This window comes from Cavia porcellus, unplaced genomic scaffold, assembly GCF_034190915.1.
Source record: "Cavia porcellus strain 051 isolate PalLab524CR breed Dunkin Hartley unplaced genomic scaffold, mCavPor4.1 scaffold_31, whole genome shotgun sequence".
NCBI classification, from domain to species: domain Eukaryota; kingdom Metazoa; phylum Chordata; class Mammalia; order Rodentia; family Caviidae; genus Cavia; species Cavia porcellus.
The window spans coordinates 34,280,536-34,298,986 of NW_026947514.1; the positions used below are offsets into that span (position 1 = coordinate 34,280,536).

The following is an 18,451-nucleotide window of genomic DNA, read 5'->3' on the forward strand; positions in this document are numbered from 1 at the left end:
CCAAGGAGAATACAAAATTAAGTTTAGAATCCAATGAACTTTTAGTACTATAGCACTGCTGGCTCACTGCAGAATAATGTGATTTTGACCAGACTGCCTTAGAGGGAGACTATCATATGGGTATATTCTAACAATATCTAACAAGAGATAAGAGCAAAAGATCAACCTGGGTTAGGATACTGGAAGTCCTATAGTTAAAAAGGGTTACCTAAACTACACTATCATTCAACAATGTAAGTACTCATTTGGTACAAAACACTGGGAAGGTCAGTATCACGAAAAAGGTTAAGGCACAGTCTTTTTCCTTAAGAAACAAAATTTAGCTGGAAATCAAAGTGATCAAACCAAGCGAATACAATTCAATACTACTTGGTAAACACTGTAGCAGAACTGTAGAAAATGCCAAAAGAGCTATCTGTAGAGAGGAAGAGGATCTTAAGAGAACTTATATAAAGGCAAAGAAGGACTAAAGATTTAGCTGTGGCATAAGGGCTTGCAAGCACAAGGTCATGAGTTCAATCCCCTGTACCACAAAAAAAAAAAAAAAAAAAAGGAAAAGAAAGTGTAAGACAGATCTGAAAAATATATATTATACAAAAGGAAAAAATTAGCACAAGCACATTAACACTGGTGAAATTAAACATTACTTTATCCAAATATAAGATTTAAATGACTATAATCAAGCTCAATTATAGAAATTGTGTCATTTAAAGTCTGTTTTAAAATATTTAGTATAGGCCAGGGTGTAGCTCAGTGGTAGAGCTGCCTAGCATGTGCGAGAACCTCAATTCCATCTCCAGCACTATAAAAAAGAAGAAAATGCATAGTGAAAATAACCTAGTGAAAACAACTTGGAGTAATGTTTGAGAGTCAAAGGAAAAAAGGTGGTAAAGCCAGAAGCTGGAAATGGTGGTGCATGCTTATAATCCCAGCATTCTGGTGGGAGTCAAGCCCTGTCCGGACAATTTCGTGACTTAACAAGACTTTCTCCAAAAAAATGGGGTGGGGATAGGGATGCAATTCAGTACAAAGGCCCTGGGTTCAATCTCCAGTATCCAAAAAAAAGCAAAACACAATTTCATCTCACTACATAAGTAAGCTGTTTAAAGCAGCACAACAAACTGTTTTCTTCCCCCAGTTTCACTGTTATTTCAGAGATCAAAAAGCTGACCTTAATGAACATAAATTTATCATTGATTCAGATACTAACAATCAAGTCACGTGCTCCTATAAAATCAAATTATAATCATATTATCTAAAATATATTTAAATATAATTCATCATCACTTCCTCATTTAATGTCACAAACCAAATTTGTACTCCCCCTCTTATCTAATATTTTTGGAGTACTAGTATATACCAGGTACTACGCATTCCTGATGAGCTGTTTCTAAGGCACCAAACTAAAGCCCAAGAAGTTAGGTATTAATACTGTCCCCACTCTGAAAAGAAGGAATTGAGCTGATATGACTGTGTCTAGATGTCCCCACAAAGCACCATATGGTTATAGATGTGACCTTTTCAGAGGTGGCAGGATCTAGAATGTGTGACGCTGGGACTGATTCATGGTGTAATGTCGGATCGAGGGTGCTGGGATAAAGGATGTGATAGTCACTCTTCCACCCCTACCCCCAGAAGACTAGATAAGATGTAAGGGACAGAAAGAGCTGCAGTCATCCTTTGCTGCTTTGCTACCTTCTGCCCTCCAGGAACAGTTTCTCCTCTGTGATGTCCCTTTGCCACACCAACCCTCCTTGAGTAGTCAACCATGGACTGAACTCTGTAACTGTGAGCTAAATAAACCTTTCCTCCTTTAACTTTGGGTATCTAGTATTTTGTCTGAGCAAAGAAAAAAGGAACTAAGATTCAGCTTTGATAAATTAACTTGACTAGAATCAAACCCAAGTCTAGAAGGCATTTCAGCAAAGTCAGAAGTACTTACTCTTGCCTGTCAATACTGTAAGTGAATGCAAGCACCTCAAATGCACTGTGCTGCCTCTCAGTAGGAGCCTGTGGAAAAGCAAGAGAAAGCAATTAGCAAGTTCATCTATAGATACATATCTTTGTCAAAACCATAACAAAGCAGGGCATGATGGCACACTTGGGAGGCTGAAACAGGAGAATCACAGCCAAGTTTGAGGCCAGCCTGGGCTGCACAACAAGACTTATATAGCAAGACCTAAAAATACCATAACAAAGTTACATTCCCTCCAAAATCAATACATTTATGGTCAAGCTAAAACATAAAGAATTGTTCTGAATATTGAAACCATGGCATATTGGAAGTATGACAGATCATCCTCTAACACTAAATTCATAATTAAAACTCAAGTTTAAACAAGTAAATGATAAAAATACAAAATACAAACTAGAACCAAACACTTAGCATATGTCATTCTGAGCTGCTTTTAAACCTCAATACTTCTGACACCAAATGTGTGAGTGTCTTCCTTCTACCAACTCATCTCCAATTCTGCAGATGGCAGCTGGGTATCAACTCAGTTTTGACACTGCCTCCCTAGCCTTAAAACCCACAAGACTGCCCCACTTCAAAGGCCAGCCCCACGTTCTTGGCCTCCCATACTTCTGACCATGCAGTTCCCCCTTCTTCATGTTGAATAATTTTCTAGAGGGCTCAAGAATTCAGGAAGGCATTTTATTTACAATTAATAGTTTATTTTCACAAGATCTTGATAAATACATCAGCCCAGAAGATCTATAAATACCATCCTGTAGGGTCTGTTACAGAATCTTCCTGTCACCAGCATGACTGATTAAATCACTGGCCACTGATAACTATCTCTACTTTTTTCCAGACCTGAGGGATGGGACTTTCCAACCCCTAATCATGCTGATCTTTCTGATGTCTGACCTTCTACCCAAAACTTTCTAGGATTCAGGCAAGAAGTGCCTCAGTTCAACAAAAGACACTCATCACTACCAAGGAAATTCCAAATTCAGAAGCTCTGTGTCAGGAACCAGAGACAAAGACCAAATATTTCTTTCTTATTGCAGAACATTAAGCATGCAGATACTCAAGGCTAAATTAAACACTGAAAAACTGATAAAAAGACATAGCTCCTTCTACCCGTAAGGAGCTTATTTACAATTTATCCACTGAAAATTCCTTTTGAGCATATTTTAAACACTAAGTAAAGCAAAAGATATCTTTCTTTAAAATGATTCTAATCTTATCAAAAACACAGTGTTAAAAGAAATAAATCTTAGAGGAAAGCCTAATATAAACAAGGTAGAAAAACCAGGGCTTCAGGATCAAACTAAATTCTAATCATTGCCATCACTTATAAGACGACTTTGGATAAAATACTCTCGCTAAATCTCAATTTCCTCATTTGTAAAATGAAAACAAAATGGTGGTAAAAAATCTGAGATTTAGCTGTTGATATTTAAGAAATGTATACAAGCTGGGTGTGGCGGTGCATGCTTGTAATCCTAGCATTTGGGAGGCAGGGGATCGAGGAGTGTTACAAAAGCAAAACCAGCCTGGGCTACAAAGTGAGCTCAAGGCTCAAGTGAGCTGAACTGCATGGCAAGACCTGGGCTCAAAAAAATGGGGAAAAAATAAAGAAATAAAGAAACAAAGAAAAGGGAAGGAAAGGGATGGGAAGAAATATATACAAAGGATATAATATCACATAATACATCAAGGGATGGAACAAGGGAGAAATTCTAGGTAATTTAGGGAAAAACAAAAAGTATTATGATTAAGTCAAATGAACTACTAATTTTACTGTAAAATTTAATATGAAAGGATGTTATATAACATAAAAAGCATAATTTCTTTTTAAGATACCTACAAAAAAACTACCAAATTTTCTCTCATAAACTGCTAAGTATTTATTGATTTTGAAAAACATCTCCAGGTCATTTATATAATCCATGAATCTCTTGGATCAGGATCATAACCTAATTTTCATGAATTTCTTTTAAAAAATATACACAACATCGTGTTTATTTCAGGGTGCAAACGACCATCAAATTCACAAAACAATCTATTCAACAGTAGAATCTCTGATTTAAAAGTTAAATTTATATGCCTGAGATAAAGCACAGCTTTGCAGTTTCCAATGTGATGTAATTTGATTTCTAATGTTAAGACAGAAAACCCATTGTTTAATGTATAACTTATTTTTTTTTACATTTTTTTGGTCAGGAAATATTCTGAACATTTCAGAATATAAATAAGTATAAAACAAGTGTCACAACCTTCAATAAATTATACTTTAATTTTGAAGAAAGGGTAAACACTTCAGCAGCATATATACTAAAACAATTATAAAGAACATACAAAATAGTTAATGTATACTTCACTAGGGCAACAAATTAAAAACTAAAATGTAATAAAATCATTTCTCAATAGCAGGTGTATGGAAGGTTCCTAGAGGCAACAAAAGTGGACAAGTTGAATTTTATTTTAAGTACCAGGGATCGAACTCATGACCTTGTGCTTGCCAGGCAGGCGCTTGTGCCACTGAGCTAAACCCCTGGTCCTTGAGTTTTAAATGAAATGATGAATATAGATTCTTGGAGAAGGGCTACTCCAGACTAGATTAGGGTTCTGTTTGTTTCTGGAGATAAAGCAGGTAGCCCAGACTGGCCCTGAACTTGCTGTAAGCCTGCCTCAGCCTTAGAGTGCTGGATTATAGAAATGGGGCACCATGACTAACTAGATCAATGGTACTGAAGTTGCCATATATGCCTGATTTAAGGATCATTTAAATGGATTTAGTGGATCATAACCTAATTTCTAAAAAGTAGAACATTACCATATACTGTATATAACTCAAGATGCTGCTTTGAGAACCTTTAAAGCAAAAATACATATGTACAGATATATACATACATATGTGTGTGTATAGATAATTCCTACCAAAATCTACAAAACTTAGCTTTATAGAGATTGACAAGTTTAAAATTTGTATGGAATGAAAGCACCAAAGCAATTTTGAAAAAAAATAAAGTCAGAGAACTCACACCACCTGATTTTAAGACTTCCATAGCCCCAGTAGTCAACACTACAGCATTGGCAAAAAAAACCCACAAGCACGAAGTGGAGTGCAAAGGTTCACCCACAGATGCGCACATACATAGCCAATGTTTTTGTCAGAGACAAGAGAATTCAGCGGAAGAAAGTCCTCCACAAATGGCTACGGAACAAGTAGATGGATTAAAAACTCTGTGACTTCCACTTTATACAAAAACTGACTCATAATGATTTTGATTATAATCCTAAATCTAAAATACAAAACTATGAAACTTACAGCAGAAAATATGGAGAAACTCTTTAGTTAGGCAAATAGTTCTTAGATATAATAATAAAAAAATCCATTAAAATTTTTTTTGACAAACTGAACATCAAAATTTAATCTTCTGTGCTACAAATGTTCCTCTATTGGTTTTTTTTTTTTTTTTCTGGCTTAACACAGTGGTACACAAATCAAACCCAAAGGTCAAATCAAGTACACCCTGTTTTTTTAAGTACAGCAATGCCTGACATAAAGATGACAGACCATCTAAGAAACAGTGATCCCAGAAGATTATAATGGAGCTGAAAAATTCCTACGACCTAGTGATGTCATAGCTTAATACATTACTCACATGTCTGTGGTGAAGTTGATATACACACAATCTACTGCATATAAAAGTATAGTACATACAATTATATAAAATACTTAATACTTGAAAATGGCAACAATTATGTTAATGGTTTGTGTTTATTATTCTATTCTTTATCATCAGCACATACTACTTTCATGAAAAAAAGCTTACTGTGAAATAATATGCCATCTTAATCTGGCAGTAGCCTCATACTTTTTTTTTTTTTTAGTTAAGACAATTTGGTAGCCCAGGCTGAGAGAAAAAATTGTCCAGGATTGCCTTGAACTTGTGATCTTCCTGCCTCAGCCTCCAGAGAAGGTGGAATTAAAGGCATGTGCTACTGTGCCTGACCTTTTCACATTTCTTCACTGCATCAGAAGGCCATTCTAAGTGACTGACATAGGCCATCTAGGTTTATATAAGTACACTCCACAATGTTTTCACAATGACAAAATTACCTAATGACCCACCACACTTTTCGGAATGTATCCCTGTCAATAAATGATACAAAATTCTGACGAGAACACAGTCAGTTTGTTTGGCTACCTTTCCACTCTGATAACAAAGTTGAATACCTGAAACACAGATGATTTGGCCCATAGACCTTAATATTTCATAGAAAGTAGTCCACCCCTGCTCAGAAGGCTCCAAAGGCCCAGAACCTAAGAGATCTTAAGGCTTCAATGTTTAGTGTCTTTGAGACCATAATTAACTGAAGAAACTGTAAAATTACGAGACAAAAAGCTAAAATGCTTGAATTCTTATCATGCTCAATGATTTGACAAACCCAAATATAACACCTTGATCATCAACTTACTTTCATAAACTGCTGTAGTTTGAGTCAATAGAAGAAAAACTTCATGGTTCAAAATATATTTAATGAACATACATACCTTCACCGTGTTTCATATTTTCACGCAGGAATATACTCAGTTCAAAACAAAACAAACTGGCATGGAGGGTGGTGCATGCCTGTAATCTCAGGACTAGGAAGGCTGAGGCAAGGAGATCACCCTGAGTTCAAGGTCAGTCTGAGCTATTATATAGCAACTCCTATCTCAAAGAACCAGAAAAAGAAAAAAAGAAAAACAAAACAGAACCTAGACTTTCATTATAGGAACTTCTATATTTTATTTCATACTTTTAACAGTCAGTGAAATCAATCTACTCTGACAAAACCAAATATATTACTAACTCAAAGTCTACAAATGACAGGGGATTTAGCTCAGGGGCATAATCACCTGCCTGGCAAGCACTAAGTTGTGAGTTCGATTCCCAGTACCAAAAATAATAAAACATAAAGAGTCTACAACTGATTTTCTGATGTAAGGAGCCTCCCCGCTTTGTGAGTTAAATAGAAAGTTTATTCAGATTTTGCTCTGAGGTTTATCATGAGCTATCAAATGTTTTCAAACATTGTTATGAAAATGTTCAAACATATAAAAAGAACTGTACAATGCTATTTTCCTACCATTTATTTATTTATTTGCTTTTTGAGACAGGATCTCACTCAGTAATTTTCACTGGCCTTAAACCCATGGAGATTCTTCTGTCTCTGCCATCTGAGTGCTAGGATTATAGGTATATGCCACCACGCCTGGCTTTCTCTACTATCTGTAACTAATATTTTGTTAAATCTATTTTTAGGGATTTTGTTTTAAACTTACATTTTCAATCTAAACAAAAACCTACAAATTACATCATTTTAATCTTCATTCAAATTAAAATTAATTCCCATAAATGGACAGCTCCTCATACAAGATTTCTAAAGAACTTCATCCTTAGCCATAGACCTAATAACAGTATTTCGCAAATACTATGTCTCTGCACTTGTAGCCACAGTGGCCTCCTTTCAGTTCTCCAAATGTACCATATTGGCTCCTCCTATACCTTTGCGTGAACTATTCATTCTACCAGTAATATGTTACCCTTAGTAACTTTTATTGCTTTCAGATCTCAACTGGGCTTAGGTTTTTCTCACATTATTCTAGATCAGGTCCATTTGCACTTGCACAAAGCAGTGTCTCCTCCGTTAGATGATTTCAACCCACCTGACCTACGGCAAGGGGAGGGAAAGCAAAGCAAGTATTGATCGTTTAATCATCTCCCACCTCTTGAGGCAGGCAAGTGAGCTCTGTCATTTCTCAATCTCAGGCCTATTTTAGGGAGTAATGCCATCGGAAGAGTAAAAGAGCACGCAGGTGGGGACTACTTACATACTGATGCGCTCTGTAGTGTAATCACTGGGAGAAATAAATAAAAGTTTGTAGTACTCCCCAAAATTCTCAGATGTGCAAACACAGTTTATTCTTTTTATATACCACCTCAAAATCTTGTTCTCAAGGCCTCTTCCTTTACAGGGAGCACACTTTCTTCTAAGAAATTTCTTGGGGCTGGGGATTTAGCTCAGCGGCATAAGCGCCTGCCTTGCAAGCAGGCAGTCGTGAGTTCGATCCCCAGTACCGATAAAAAAGGAAAAAGACAAAAAAAAAAGAAATTTCTTTAGACTATGCAAGACAACTAGTTAGACATGATTCTGCCTTTAAGTAGTCTTTGACTTTCTCTTTTCTAAATTAATTTTTTGAGATAATTTAAAATTTACAAGTAGCTGTTTAGGAATAACACATTCTAGCCAGATATGATGGCACACACCTATAACCCCAGCACTTGGGAGGCTGAAGCAGAAGAATCACTGCAAGTTCAAGGCTAGCCCGAGCTACACAGCAAGACCCTGTCTCAAAAAAAAAAAAAAAAAAAAAAAAAAAAATACATTCTACATACACTTTACCAAATTTCTCCAATGGTATTATCCTGAAACCCCACAGTATAATATCACAACCAGGATGCTGACACTGGTGTTATATAATCAAACAGGTACGTGAGGTCTCCATCATCAAAACAACTGCTCGAATTCCCCTTGTACTTCCCTCCCTCCTCTATCACATCCAAAATTCCTGCTAACAACTCATCTACCCAACTCAATAATTCAATAATTTTGTCATTTCAACAATGTTATAAATGGAATCACACAATAACCTTTTGAAATTGGCTTTTTCCACACAGCATGATCTTGCAGAGATTCAACCAAGTTATAGCATATAACAGTAGTTTGTATCTTTTTACTGTTGAATATTACTTCACAGAATGGATATATTAATTTAGTTATATGTCCATTCAAAGGCATATTATAACTATGACTAGAGCTTGTGTGAACATTTGTAAAACAACAACCAAAAAACACAGTTCACTATTCACATCTATTTGAACAGCTTGTCTAAATAAACCCAGTGTGAGAAATGTTTGACTATAATGAAACAAGTAATATTTTCTTTCATGTTTTAATAATTTTAAAGCTTTGTTTCAATCTGCAGTATAAATATAAAATCAATACATAATTAAATTTCTATAAACTGTTAATGATCAACTGGGAATTGAAACTTTAAATTACCACTTACAACAGGACCAGAAGATTTTAAATACTTACATATAAACCTAATAAAACATTTATAGCATCTAAATGTTGAAACAGCAAGACTCCATGAAAAAAAATCTAAAAAGATCTAAATAAATACTGTGTTCACAGATTAGAAGACTCCATATTGTTAAGAAGTCAGACTGATCTACAGATTCAACATAACTGCAATAAAAATTCCAACAGCTTTTGGGGAATATCAATAAGCTGTTTCTATATATTATTTGGAATATCAAAGGAACTAAATTACCATGTTAATTTTCTTTACTTTTTCTTTTCTTTTTTTTTTTTTTTTTGGTGCCAGGGATTGAACTCATGACCTCACATTTGCCAAACAAGCACTCACGTGGCTGAGCTAAACCCCCGGCCCAGCATAGTAATTTTCACAACAAAAAAGTTAGAGAACTCACCTTAGCTGATGTCAAGACATGTTTAAATTGTAGACAAATAGATCAATGCAACATAAGAATCCTGCTACTTGGTTTTGAGGGTGGGGACTTTGAGACGGGGTCGGGGTCTCGTTTTGTAGTGCAGGCTGGCCTCTAACTCTCAGCAATCCTCCTGCCTTAACCTCTCATGCGCTGGAATTATAGGTGTGCATCACCATGCCCTACTGTTAACTTGGTCTTTGACGGAGACAAGAGCAATTAAATGAGAAAGGAGACTCTTCAATAAATGGTCATGGAATAATTTGGACAAAGAAATGAAACTCTGACTGTGATAAAATCTTGACAAACCACTTATTGGACAAAAATACTCAAAACTCAACAATACGAAAATAAGCTAGGTGAGGTGACGCATGCCAACAGTCCTAGCCACTGAGGAAGTTGAGGCAGGCAGATCACTTGAGTGTGTGAGTTCAAGGACAGGCAGAGCAGGTTGGGTGTGGTGGTGCATACCTGCAATCCTAACACTTGGGAGGTTGAGGGAGGAGGATCACAGCGTGTTCAAGGCCAGTCTGCACTACATAGTGAGACCCTGCCTCAAAATAAAAAATAAAAATAAAAATGACAGCCAGAGCAACACAGCAATAATAAACATAATAAATAAATAATAAAATAATATATAAAATAATAAATAAAACACAGTTTTATTTATCTGAAAAATAAATAAAACCGAGCAAAAGATGTGATCACTTTACCAAAGATACAAGATGGCAAACAAGCACATGAAAAAATACCTAACACCTTCAATTATAAGAGAATTATGATTAACACAAATGACACTACCTTATACCTATCAAAATGTCTAAAATTAAAAACATTGCTCATACCAAGTGCTGATATGGATCTAATCTATTAGAACGCTCATATATTACTACTAGGGAAGGCAAAGTGGTTCAGACATTTCAGAAACAACTTGATACTGTGTTAGTTTCATACTGCTATACTAAATTACCATAAATTTAACAGTTTTGCATTCTGATTCTGCTTCCTCTGTCACATCTTTTTTCTGACTGTTCTGCCTTTTTCTTCCCCTCTGTAAAGACTCTTGATTTCTGGGCCCATCTGGATCATTGATGATACTCTCCCAATTTTTAAAGCCAGCTGACTAACAACTTCAATTCATTTTCACCATTATAACCAAACATATTCACAGGTCCCAGTCATTAATTACATCTTTGAGGGGGGCACTGATGTTTACCACAAACAGAAGGAAACAAGTATTATATAATTTCTAACCAAGTGTCAGAAATTTAAAAATCTGGTAACAGTAATATTAAGTAAGGATGAGAAACCACTGTCACTCATATTTTTTTTGGTACCAGGAATCAAACTCTTGATCTTGTGCTTGTCAGGCAGGCACTGCACCACTGAGCTATATCCCTAGGTCCTGTAATTCATACTGTGTTGACAGAAATGATGCTCAACGAGATAGGAACACAGATATTTATTAAGCATTATTTAAAATATTGAAAAACTGAGTCAGGCATGGTGGCACATGTCTGTAATGCCAGCACTTGAAAGGCTGAGGCAGGAGGACTGCTGGGAGTTCAAGGCCAGCTTGAACAAGACCTGTCTCAAAAGAAAAAACAGGGAGTGGCTGGGGATGTAACTCAGTGGAACAGTGCTTACTTAGCATGCAGGAGGCACTGGGTTTAGGCACTAGTACTAGAAAAAAAAAAATTAAAAAACCAAAAACAACCCTTTAGTAGGGAAATGAATTGTAGTTAGGTGTTAAAAAAAAAAGAAAGAAAGAAAAGGGAAAATGCATACCTGCCTGTTAACTACAAGGGTTTTGAGAAAGTAATTTACTAATGTATTTAACAAGAAGATGTAGTGAGTGATGCACCGAACTTAGTATGTGGAGACATTTCACATTTAGCTCTAACTCCATCACTATCTAGCAGACTACAAGCTAATTGATCTCCATAAAACTCTGTTTTCCTCCATAAAATGAGAAAGTCAGACATAACTTTACAAAACCACTAAGATTATTTCCAACTCAATAATTCTATGACTCAATAAGTGTATAATAGATCATACTCTAAGCACTACATACCAGGAAACTACTTTCCCAAATACCCTAAAATTGGAAAATCTAAGAGAAATGTGCCATCTCACCATAATGATATATAAAACAGACCAAATTTCCTGGGGGTATGCCTGTCATGAAATTTTTAACTCAAGATCATAATTCAGGGAGATCTAAACCACTATACTGACAGATAATCCTCAAGTAAAATTTACATAGCTTTTCCTATTTTAACATTTTAAAACAAGTCTATGTTCTTTAGTCTATCCTTACTTGTCCAATTCACATCTGCTCTCGCCTAAAGTCACCCAAGGAAGTCATCTGTGTTAAAATCTAGACGATTTTTCTAAAAACAGCAAAAATAATGAAGCATTTTTCATATATTTGCCTGTTTCATCTGTAAAACTTTCACATTTTAATAACTTCAGCCTGTTACAGCAGTGTAGACAGCATTTTAAAGCTTACATTATGTTCACTGGGACCCTGTAAAAAAAATCAGTTGTTCATATTCAAGAAAGCTTACTTAATAATTTTCATTACGACCAGTATATACACTTGGAAGACACCAATAACCAACATGTCATTTGTTCCTCTTGCAAAATTTAATAGGTTATTAACTTCTAGTATAATTCAAAAACATAATTAGGATACTATCATTAAAACATGGTATTGCTTTTTTAAAACTCAGAAATACCAACAACTTTCTCCTTGTTGGTCAAATCAAAACTTTTAAGATTTTCCAAATATAGGTTTATATAGGTTTTCCAAATCTAAGGGACAAGGACAAAATGCACACCACATACTATCTCTAAAAGCCTCTCGGCCATCAGATTTTAATTTTATGATAAACCGCCTCGAGAAACCTTTCAGGCGAAACCTAAATTCCATACACATTACTGCGTGTCAATCAACTAAGCAGAAGGTGAGTTATCGTTAGGAAACTGCATAATTTGCAAGATCTTTGAGGCGCCCTGTATTAAAGTAGCTTCCAACAATTTCCAAGCTTCAAAGTTCAACTCGCAATCTCGAGTAAATCATGAGAACGTATTGACGACCCTAGGCTTTTCTTTCAAAGTGATCACAAGGAAGCAGGAACTGATTATCTATTTAAAGAATGCATGAATAGAGAGCACCAGGACCTGACTGACTCAGGCACAAGAACGCCGACGACATCCGTCTGCTGAAGGAAAGTGTCCACTCCACCGACTTTCCGAACTAGCCGAGAGAGAGAGAGTGTCCCGGGCGCCGAGGGCAGACAGCGCCCCGCCGCGCCCCCTGCGACTCCACTCGGACTGGGCAGCAGACGCCCGCGCCAAGGTGCGTCCCGGCTGCGGCGCCGCGAGCGCCCCTCCGGGGGACAAAGGTTGCGCTGGAGCCCGCCGCGGCCGCGAATGCCGCTGCGTGCGTGGGTGCCTGCGGCGGCCAGGGGCCCGCGAAGCGCGGGAGGGGGCACCGAGCCCGCCGCCCCTCCCCCGCCGGCTCCCGCCGACCTGTTGATTAGGATCTCCGTCGTCCGCCACCCGGCCGCCTCTCACCTCCGCGCCGCGACGACCGCCGAACCGCCCGCCCCCGCCGCTGCTAAACACCGCAAGAAGAGACAGTCCTCCTGCAGCCCTTCACGCACAAGCTAAAGAATCCAGAAACTCCAGAATTCCCCACCTCAGAACCTTGAATCTCCGCCCCCTCCCCACCGCCAGCCTCCTGCGTCGCCACAGCCAGCAACTCCACCTCGAGACCGCGCGAGACCGGCCCCCGCGGCCGCCCCGAGACCGCGCACGCGCCCCCGGGACTCTGGCGCAGCGGGCGCGCCTATCCCAGCTCCTCCCCGACGCGCTCCGCCCACTGCCAGGCCGAGCGGCCGGCGCGGCTCGCCCAATCCCGAGCGCGCGCGGAGAAGGAGCCCGCTCACTGGTCTGTTCCGCGGCTCCCCGAAGGCTCGGTGGCGCGCACTCGCGCGCTCCCGAGGAACGCGCGCGGAGCTGGCTGGCCGCAGTAGGTGCTGGTTCCGTGGCGGGGTTGTGTGGGGCCGCGAGGTTTCCCCGAGGCAGCGTCGGGAGCCGACCAACGCCTGCAGCCAGTGACCCTCCCGCCTCGGGGTGCTAGTCATCCCCTGAGAAAATCCAGTTCCCGTGGAGGCGACTCTTCTTTCTTGTCTTCTCAGGCGTCACACGTCCTCAACACTTGTTAAAAACGCGGCGGTGACACAGTTAAACACCTGCGTGTTGTGCAGTGACCCGCAGAATTCCCTGATTCCAGCGGGGACCGAACTCAGAAAAGCAGAAAAAGGACGTCACGGGCCACAGCTGTTTCACAAAACTCCGGAGTCAGCCTCTAGTTTTGTGGGCCAAGCTGGTCCCCAAGCGGGGCTGCTGCGGGGGGCGGGGGGGGGCGGGGGGGTCGTCCCTGGAGGACGGCGACCCCGATGGCTACGGAGTTAGAGCCCACTAAAGGAGGGCAAAGCCGAAGTGCTGAGCCGCCAGTTCACTGCAGCACTCGTTTTGTCGTTTTGTTTTTGAGATTGAGTCTCCAACTCCTGGAATGCTCAGGCGTTCTTCCTGCCTCAGCTTCCCGGGTAGCCGAGACTTCAAGAGCTCAATGCCGTTCCTGGACTGCAGTAGCCACCCACAGGTCTGTCCTGACAGGAACCAAGGGCTCTGCTTTCCTAGGCTTGCTTCTCCGCCTTTAACCTCTGTTGTTAGGCCCAGATCTGCCTATCACTTCCATCGGTAGATTCCTGTTTCCCCAGGGGCCATACTGCAGAGACAATTCCTCAAAGCCCTGGGACAGGGTAATTACCATGTCTTTGTGTCATCTCCTCCCACCACGGTTTCTTACAGTCATTCCCAGGATTTCCACGCCCCTTCTTTCCAGTTCTTTCACAACCTTCCCTTTACTCTTCTGAAACCTTACTGATTGTTAGTGGCCTCCTGAACTGTGGTGCTCTAAACTCAGCAAACCATCATCCCAGAGGGTCAAGATCTTTTTTGGATCCCTGCTTTCCCTGGATTATCATCCTCAAATCCGATCATTATTTTATCCAAATCTTTACCGATTTAGGGAAAAAAAAAAAAAAAAAGCTGCCAGGCTTGGTGGTGCTCCCTGTAATCCCCGAACTCAGGTCGCTGAGGCAGAAAGAATATGAGTTCGAGGCCAGGTTGGACTACACTGCAAGTGCAAGGCCTTCTGGACTGCATAGCAAGACCCTGGGGATGTAAAAAGAATTAAGATGTGTTATGTACAGGTACCATTTCCCCCATAGCGAATGCAATCATCTTCTGCAAACATGTACTAATAAAAATATTTTAAATGAAAAAATAAAGGCAAAGCCAAGGTCAGAACTCTGCTGCATGCCACTAGGTACCTTAATCCTCCTGCCATCAAAGATCTCAGTACACTTTAAGTCCAGACGGACAGCCACTTGCAAAACTCAACAACTGAACTATCATCTCAGTCCATATTCCTTCACATGATGTATAAGGACTTTGGAACTTCGGATTAACAGTCTCCAGGATTTCTAGAAACTCTTAACCACACTCAACAAGGGAATTGTGTGTGATTTGTTTTCTTTTACAGGTTCTTAAATGCATACATGAAATGAGGAATAAACCAAGATGTTTCCTCCAGCTCCTCAACGAATCTTTCTCCCTCTAGCTCAGTTTCTCAACCTTGGCACTCCCGGCACAAGGGTAGTTCTTGTTCTGTGGGGTGTCCTGTGCAATGTCTAGACACACCTTTGTCACAACTGGGAAGGGAGGTGCAGTTGGCATCTTGAGGGCAGAGGTCCCCTAGGAAGCATTTATGGAACAGTAATCTAACTGTTGAAGGAAATGACCTCTTTAAGGAGTACCTCTTTATCACATTTGGCCTGGCTATTTTTCAAAACACTTCCATCCAAATCATCCCCCAGATACCTCATCTTCCTTCCCCAGCTGCTTAGATGCTTGTTATAGGACCCCACTTTTATAAAATCACTGTTAGTGTGGAATAGCAAAGCAGCTACTGATCTCAGAATACGTGGGAATCCTTTAAAGTATTGTAAAATGTTATTTCTGCCTCAAAGATTTTTGGGTTTATTTCATTTTGTTATTTTGTGCTGGATATTGTACTCAGGGCCTTTACACTGAGCTACATCCCTGGCCTTTTAAAGACTTTTTAATTTCGAGACAGCGTCCCATTAAATGGTAAGGTTACCTAGGCTGGGGTAGAATTTGTGATCCTTCTACCTTGGCCTACCAGAGTGTTGGGATTACAGGAGTGCACTACCATATCCAGCTGGTATTTCCATTTTAGAGGAGGACAGCTCCCAAGCAAATAAATCTGTGCTCTGGTTAGTAGAACCAGCCCCCAAATCCTCAGATGCACAACTTGCTGGTCTTGGTGGGGGAAAGGGGATTCTAGTAATTAGAAGCAAGTTGACCAGAGTTTCAGCTTTGCTACTAACCAGTTCTGTGATTTGGATGAGTGAGAACTTTTTGAGCCTAAGTTTTCTCATCTGTAACATAAGGTTATTTTTTTATTTGTTTTGTTATGTTTCTGATTTTAAGATTTTAGTAGCTTCTGCTTATGGAAGTATGAGAATATACCATATTATTTGTCCCAAAATAGAAAGAAATTGGTAAGCAGTGTTTGAAAATCCGCTGTCTGAAAAGTTGTTCATCCTTGTGACAAGGTAGTCAACTTGCTGAGTCATCCTGGGAAATTTGTAACTAAATATTATGGCTGAGTAGTCAAACTATAAAAGTGAATATACAAGCCAAGCACAGTAGTACATGCCTGTAATAATGCTAGCACCTTGAGAAGCTGAGGCAGGAGGATCCAAAGTTGAGCCCACCTTGAGCAATTTAGCAACTGATAAAAAATAAAAGAAGAAATGGGGGTGTAGCTCAGTGCAAAGGCTTTAAGCTCAATCTCCAGTACTAAATGCATATGTACACACACACACATACAGTGGAGAGTAAACATAGTACATACCCTTCCTCTTTCTTCATTTTGGCATCTGCCTATCCATCATCTGCCAGTATCCCTTAGTACATGTTTATGTAAAAAATGTCTATTTTATTTCATTAAAAGGGTTTTGCAGGGAGGGATGCTGGAAATGTAGTTTAGTGGTAAAGTACTTGCCTAGCATATGTGAGAGCCTGGGTTCCAGCTTCAGCACTGAAAAAATTAGTTATATTAGCATTGTATTTCAGCTATATTTCTAAGCAGTGGCAACATTTATTTGAGAAAGTAAAAGTGAAAAATGGGGGAGACACTGGCTGTCACTGAGAAAGAGCAAGCATGGGCAGAGTAAAAGGAGGAGAACACTCTAGAAAGAAGGGTGGGCTGGCATGAGGAAAGCCACAGTAGCCCAGCTATTTGTAACAGGTCTGAAGTCTTAGTTTCCAAGATTCTACCATTTAAAATTAAGAAAGGAGGAAAAGATTGTTTCTCATTATTACCTGAGAAATCCATAACTAAGGCCATTCTGTCTCCATGTTGTACTAGTAATAGTTTTTCAAAACTGAATAGTAGCCTTATCACTTACAATTGTATTAACCAGATAATATAAATTAAAAGCAGACTACTCACTGATTAAAATGTAAGATATATAGTCAGATTTCCATCACTGTGACAAAATGCCTGATATAAATCAACTTTAAGAAGGGAGGATTTGTGTTGGTTTATGATTTCAGAGGTTCCAGTCCATGGTTTTCTGGTTCCATTGCTGTGAGCATGAGGTGAGACATAACAGCATGACAGAGGGTGAGGTGGAGCAAAAGTGTTCTCCTTATAGCAGCCAGAAAGAGGGACGGAGGGACAAAGACATACAGACAGAAAAGAAAAGGATTGGGACAAAATACACTCTTCAGCCCAAAGAAGACACCAGTGACCTGCTTCATCCAATTAATCCCCACCTCCTAATAAGCCACTGAGCTATGAATTCATCAATGGATTGACCACTGATAAAATCAGAGCCAGGCACAGTGGTGCACACCTGTAATTCTAGCACTTAGGAAGCTGAGGCAGGAGTATTGCTGTGAGTTCAAAGCCAGCCTAGGCTACATTGTGAAGTTAAGGACATCCTGAACTACAGACGAAATTACCAAACAGATGAAATTAAAGCTCTTACAATCCCATTACTTCCCAAATGCTGCAGCTCTGAACACTGCTGTTTTAAGGACAAAGTCTCCGGTATATATGACCCTGGGAGGACATATCCTATCTAATCCATAATATTAGAGATGTTATTAAACAACAAACTGATATAGTAGTAAATAAATATCTACATTTTAAAGTAACAAAATTATAAGGTACAAACCACAAACTTTTCTAAATTGTATTTGGGTATTATTATTATCTTGGTATTTTGTAGTTGTATGTAACATTTTCTAGATCTAGCTAAAAATGCTATACCCCTGAGCTGAAAAATGAAAGATTTCAATAAAGTTGATACTGTAAAATGTAGGGTTTTGCTGTCTGCAATTGGCCTCATAGGATTCAGTACAAGTATCACTCAACTCCATTGACTTTAACATAAAGACCACTTACTGAGGCACTTTAGTGACTACTATTATGTTAGATTATCTGGTGGTTAAACACAATGATGCTTGAATTGCTCGGTTCTGCCCTGCGTTGTTCTGTTACAATGTCCTCTCTTATCTCAATCTTCCCCCTATTTTTAAATTAATCTATTTTCTCTCATTTTTTTAATTAAGGGAAAACTAAATTAAAGAATAACAGGACATATTATAGTAACTTTTTTGTTGTCCTATTAACCTGACTTGAACCCCAGTATTGCTCTCCCCATCTTGTTCTGTCTGATTATTATATATTTTATTTTGTTTGATAGTATCAAGTTTGAGGGCATAGTCAATCACTTTGAAGGCAATAAGATATACTATG

The 18,451-nt window shown here is 39.1% G+C and overlaps 1 protein-coding gene across 1 annotated transcript in view; it reads right to left on the reverse strand.

Annotated features, from left to right (window-relative positions):
* Positions 1–2,010, reverse strand: part of Pals1 (protein associated with LIN7 1, MAGUK p55 family member) — a 70,879-nt gene extending 68,869 nt beyond the window's left edge. Inside the window, exon 1 of the mRNA XM_063241482.1 lies at positions 1,943–2,010. The gene's annotated coding sequence lies outside the window, so the exon portion shown is untranslated. The remainder of the gene's footprint in view (positions 1–1,942) is intronic.
* Between the last annotated feature and the right edge of the window lie 16,441 nt (positions 2,011–18,451).